The following is a 6,707-nucleotide window of genomic DNA, read 5'->3' as shown; positions in this document are numbered from 1 at the left end:
TACTGTGCACCTGCTCACCGGCATGGAGGGAGGGAGAAAATGAGAGGAAAATGGGAGGTCAGGTGAGGAGTTTAGAAAGTGATGAAGATATGAAACTGTGCTGAGAAATTACGGTAAATGTGTCCCCTGTATTTGTGTTACTGCAAAATCAGTTTGTGTTGAACAAAATATTACCCTGCGAAAAATGTGGAAAAATGAAATAGTACCTGGCAGATGTTTGCTGATGGTTCATGTCAACTAACTGAATAGGATTTTCACAAGCTGAAAACCTTGTTGGGGCCTTTTCAGGCTGAAAGAGGAGGAGTTGGGAGGTGAAGTCTGATACTCGGGTCATAATCCAGCTCTTCTAAACAGTGCTGGTTGGGTAAATTTCAGGCCATTTGGCTTTCCTGACCAGACCCATTTAGTGCTCAGAATATATGATATAGTACATATACGGGTATTCCTACTTCAGCTTTCTTAGGATTTGAGTAGTGGCATTCCTGAGGAAAGTCGATGTCATCACATATAGATAAGAATAAGCTAAATCTGACTTATAATAACAACTTCTAAAGACAAAAACATTTCAGCATTTGTTTTGTTTGAAAGCAGAATGGAAAGGAAATGAAAAGTTCAGATACTTCAAAAGAACTTATAATAAAGGCTTTTTGTCCTATTAAAGAAAATTAGATTTGTTGGTGCAGTTATTCTTCAGAAATATCGCACATCTCAAATGCTGTTACCAACACCAGCTGCTCATTTGTAAGCCGCGAGCAGTCAGTATTGATCACTCAAGTCAACAAAGCTGAAATCCAATTAGCTGACAATCATCCAGGGAGTCAAAATAGTTTGCACACCAATCAGAGCCTTCAATAGATCGATAAAAGGATCTTGGGATGAGATTGCTTAACTTTGGAACGTTTCTGCAGAGACGTGAAAGAAGAGGACTTGGTTGACTGTTTTAACTTTGTTGTTTTATTTATTCATTATATTGCTTTAAAAGCTGCAGTTTATGGAAAATTAAGGAACAAATTGAATGTAATTATGAATATTTGCTACATTTTTTTACCATGTGATAATAATGGTATGTCCAAATTATTGTAGTGTAATCTTCTGCTTTCTGGTGTCCAACAGAAGTCAGGAGACCAGTATTATATGGTGTACAACAGGGTTTTGAGTGTAGTTTCTACCAATAAGTGATGCAAAATGTCTCAGAAACTGTATGCATCAAATATGATACGTTTGGCTTTATAGGGTTAAATGAAGCAAAACCACAAGCAGCTTGATGTACACGAAGGTCATTTGCAAATGTATAAGCTCATATTACAGTAATTGCTTTTACAAAACTCTGTGTTATGTCTGAAGTAAAGTTCGTATTTTGGAGGGAATCAAGAGAAACTGTAGCAAGAACTCCGACCCATAGTTAGCCTCACTCAGTTGACTCTTTGCTCACTGATAGCAGAGGCAAAAGTAAAGATCTTAAAGCTTTATCAATACTCTACTACACAGTATATTGATGGTGACAACTCTGCCATAGAAAATCAAAACTTCTATCATTCTGTGTCACATCAACAAATATGAGCTCTGCGGAGGAGTATTAGGATTAAATGTTTATTCTTTGCCATAAAATTCAGCATCAAGTTTGCAAATGACCTCAAACAAGCCTGGTGTATTTCAGAAAAAAGTCCTGTAGATGAGCAAAGATAAATATCTGTAACTGTTCGGCACAACAGTGCATTATTCATGCTATGGGCTTGTGTTGAGGTAAATGGTGCCAGGAATGAAGATAGGAAGAGGGAGTTCAACAGAATGCAGACAAACTTTCAAAGCAGACATCAGATCATTTGTAGAAAAAGCTGAAAATGAAAAGAACAACTTTCACAACAGGATAATGATGCTAAATTTGCCTCATCATCCACTGTGAAGAAGGTCAAGAGGAGCACGTTGAAGGTTTTGCAATGGCCCTCATCTCCTGTTGTTAAGTAGCCTCAATGTTACAGTGCAGATGGATTACAAGGACACCTGACCAGTTGTTAATCAGTCAGTGATAACATGTATAATATGCATGCTTTTCACTCAAAAATAACGGAATAAAATTAAACATACTTGTTTGCCCATTTCATGGTATTCCTTCCGATGTCATGTTGAGTGTTTGACTGGATATGATTTATCCCTGTGCAACATTGCAAGTATTTTGTGCAGAAGATGCATGCTTATGGATGTAAATAAATTTATTTTGAGCAATGGAGACAAAGCATGAGGAGTTGGGGGGGTGGGGGGCAGGGAGTTGATGGGAGGGCTATCTTGCAAAGCAGACGTTTTGAGCATAGCTGTGACTATAAGGTCAGTGTTTTAGCCCCAGGATGAAAAGCTAATAGGAGAGTAATGACAGAGAGGGAAACTGAGAACAGGAGATAAGTAGACTGAAACAAAATGGCCATCGCTGGGAAGACTGATTACAGAGCAAACATGCTAGCATGAGGGACAAAAAGAAGGAGAGGAAAGAGAAACATGGGGAGGGGTGTGAGAAAGAGCAAGATAGAGATTGTAAAAAAAAATGTTTTGACCTCAAACTCATGTATGTGATATTCCAAGGACTGTTTATGACCTCGTCATAATGGTCAAAGTTCTTTTTAAAAACATTGGACAAGATTATACACCTGTTTTTTGTTTTTTTAAAAAATTTATTTAATCACCAAAATAATATAAAATTGACCAATTATTATTATTATTTTTTATTATTATTATTATTATTATTATTATTATTATTATTATTATTATTATTATTATTATTATTATCATGACAGAAGCTCTGATTTTTATAAATTTTATAATGCAATTCAAAATGATGGGGAATGTAAATTTTTGAAATTATAATTGATGTTTTAAGAGCAAGCTGAAGACTCAGCTCTTCAATGAGCACTTCAAGGCTTAGCTATATTTATTGGAAAGTTGGAGAACCTCGCCCAGTTCAGTATTAATTCTTTGTATTATAACATAAGTGGTATTATGGGGTGGGAAGGGAGTAAACAAAAACAAACAAACAAACAAAACAAAACAAAACAAAACAAAACAAAAAAAGCCTGTAGCACTTCAAGGATCTGCGTCCAACTGGACAGTCCACCAGCACCTTCCTACGATGTTCTCTACTGTTTGATTTCGTGCTTGTGTTGTTCTCACTCATATGTAAGTTGCTTTGGATAAAAGCGTCTGCTAAATGACTGTAGAATAGAATAGAATAATTATCTGAAGTCCTGGATGCTGTAATAGTGAACAAATACAAAAATGTCTTTGACAAGCTCTTGAAATAAATTTAAATAAATATATATATATATATATATATATATATATATTATTTTTTTTTTTTTTTTTTTTAATTTAATTTTATTTTTTTAAAAAGACCATTGGATTGATTCTCATCCTTCAGTTGCTTCATCATTGTGCCAACCAATGAGAGCAAACTTACTGGTAATAAGGATTTGATTGCCCCCTTGTGGTCACTAGGACACATTACACTGAACACCTCAGTCTGATTTGAGAGAAATTGAGACAACAGGAATTGTAACTGGGGTGCTTGGTCAAGTTGTAGTGAAATGCCTTTGCCTAAAACCATACTCTTGTTAGTATAATTGTTATTCCTGAAATAAATAATGAGAGTAATATTGTGTTACACTGGCAGAAAATTAGATGTTACATCCTTCATCCTCCAAAGCCCTCATTTGTGAAATTACAGCACGTAACAGGTTTTGTATTGCTAACTGCATGGAGGAAAATACCCAGTCTTTATAGTATTGTCTCATTTTAAAACCTTCACTTGTGTGTTAACTAATTAGACAGAATATTAGTTAGAGAGCCACTTCCTGGTATGACTTCAGCAATCAAAAGGAATCGCCATCTTTTGCTTGATATAAAACAAAGACGACCAAAAACTGCTTCGTCAAAATACATGACTGGACTGGTTTACATTGACCAGACATTTCTACTAAACAGTTGAGTAGAAATTAGTTTTTATCCTGTTAGTGGCCCTAAAAAGCAATTTACATTTTGGTGACAGCATGTTCTGTGATCAAGTTTTAGTTCACATGTTCAAAAACTCAATTTTCTTAGTAAAGCAAATGATTTCTTTCTTTTATAAAGCCATTTAGAACGGTGCAGTAAGCTGTGTGCAGAGACAATGATTTCTCAGCCTATGTGGTGATTTCCAGCATCACCACAGTCTTTAACACAGTGCTGCTGGACAGGCATGATTACACACACACACACACATTGATCTTTGACCATGGTCCTTTTGCACAGAGAAGTATTTGGGTTTGCTGAATCATCTGTTAATGGAATATTCAAAGTCTACCCAATTTTACATGTAGTTGCTCCACAATTTGTTGGCCTGACATTATATGCCACACCTGCTGTAATTATACCTTAACAGAGAAAACAATAATAAAACACTTGTTTCGTTTTCTAACTGACCTTTTTTCTTTCTTTTCTATATTGTTAAACCCTTTTACCCCCGTGCCGACTCTAAGCACCTGAATGAAAATACATACCCATATTAAAGTGTAAATCACTGCAACCACAAGGCCATTTTGAATACTTTTGGAGTCATTGAAGAGAGTTTGTGAGTTTAGCTCAGTTGTTTATCTCTAGTGCAGAATGAGTGAAAATGACACATAGCACAAACAAAAGAGTTTTAGGTTAATCTAAAAAAAAACCCCAAACATTTTCAGAAGGAATGTTTGAAATACCTGCGATGGACTGGCGAGCTGTCCAGGGTGTACCCTGCCTGTCGCCCAAAGCCAGCTGGGATGGGCTCCAGCTTCCCCGCGACCCTGGATTGGATTAAGCGGTTTAGAAAATGAATGAATGAATGAATGAATGAATGTTTGAAATAATGCAGCTGTAGCTCTATCAAAGTACAATATGTGAGCATAATATATGTGAAGGTCAACTCTGATAAAGTGAAGCAAAACTAAACAAGAGAGTTTTAGTGTACACGGTTCAAGTGAGATTTCTTAAATCTCAGGTTTTGACTGGTGACTTTGTGTAATAAACTGGTTTGATTGTTTGCAAGGTGGCATGGTGGTTAGCACTGTGGCCTCACAGCATGAAGGTCGCTGGGACGAGGCTTAGACAGTGGCCTTTCTGTGTGGAGTTTGCATGTTCTCCCCGCGTATATGTGGGTTCTCTCCGGGTACTCCGGCTTCTTCCCACCATCCAAAGACAAACCCACAGGTGTCAAACTCCAGTCCTCAAGGGCCCGTATCCAGCAGGGTTTTGTTGTCTCCCTCTACCAGCTCAGCTGATTCAAATCAAATAGATCCAGCAGCTTCTTGTCAACCTATTTATGAATTTCAATCAGGTGTGTTGGAGCGTGGAGGCAACAAAAACCTGCAGGATACCGGCCCTCGAGGACCGGAGTTTGACACCTGTGGGTCAATTTGTTACTCTAAATTGCCCATAGGAGTGAGTGTGAGTGGTTGTTTGTCTCTGTGTGGCCCTGCGATGGACTGGCGAGCTGTCCAGGGTGTACCCTGCCTTTCATTACTGGGATGGACTCCAGCTTCCCTTCCTCAGTTGGGATAATGAATGCATGTTGATAGTATAATGCAACGTCTGACCTACTGAGGAGGCAGTCGCAACACGTAAGCAGACTGCATATCACTGTATTTGTACTGAAGATAATCAGTTGTGTAATCATAAGCATGAAGTTTATAAACCCATCATTTTTCACATTGGGACTTCCACGCCACTTGATGTGAAGAGGTGACAGCTTTCTCTTCATTTAGCTCACTTAAGTCCTTTCTGTAACTGCAGGGACCTTGATTCAGACAGCTACAACAACATTGCCTTTTTTGACCTTCTATGTCTGTTAAATATGAAACACTCACTGCAGCTGTGATGCACTTCACCTAAGACTCAAGTTACAAGATGCTTCAACAGCCTCAGCTCTGGTTTGGCCAATTTTCTTTCTGGCGTGAATGTAATGATGGAAGGAAAAAAGTTTGATCTAGTCAGTTTATTTTTTATTTATTTTATTTTTATTCATTCATTTTTATTTTGTTGTAAAACAGTCCATTTGATTAAGATTCAAGCTGGTAAAGTTAACACATACACACACCCAAACACACACACACGCCCTTTTTTTTTTCCCCCCTTATCAGCCTTTACATGTCTTCTGGCCTTGTAATGAATCAACACCCTGCTCAAGGCTATGAAAAGAATCTGGCACCACATCTGTCTTGGTTACGTTCCACGAGTTCCATCCAAAATGACTTTGTTCATTCATGACTCAGTTCATTCATATTTATTGTTCATTCGTGTCCTGACCAGGTCATCATACCATGGCGTCATGACGACAAGCACCTAGTGTCCTATTTACAGAACAGATCATTTATTCCTCTCATCTTGAGATTCAAAATCTCAGATTCAATTAAATTCAATTCAACTTTATTTATATAGCGTCAAATCACGGCAATGCCATCTCAAGACACTTTACAGACAGAGGGGAAAACATAATGAAGGCCAATTCATAATAGCCTATATAAGGAAACCAGCAGATTGAGTTGAGTCCAACTCAATCTCCCATCCGGAGCAAGCACACTGGCAACAGTGGGAAGGAAAAAACTCCCTTTTAACAGGAAGGAAACCTCCGGCAGAACCCGGCTCAGGACAGGCAGCCATCTGCCTCTGCTGTGTGGGGGGAAGAGGACAGAAAGACAACAGACAACAGG

Source organism: Telmatherina bonti (genome assembly GCF_933228915.1).
Source record: "Telmatherina bonti genome assembly, chromosome: 3".
Taxonomy (NCBI): Eukaryota; Metazoa; Chordata; class Actinopteri; order Atheriniformes; family Telmatherinidae; genus Telmatherina; species Telmatherina bonti.
Note: the sequence above shows the minus strand (reverse complement) of the source record.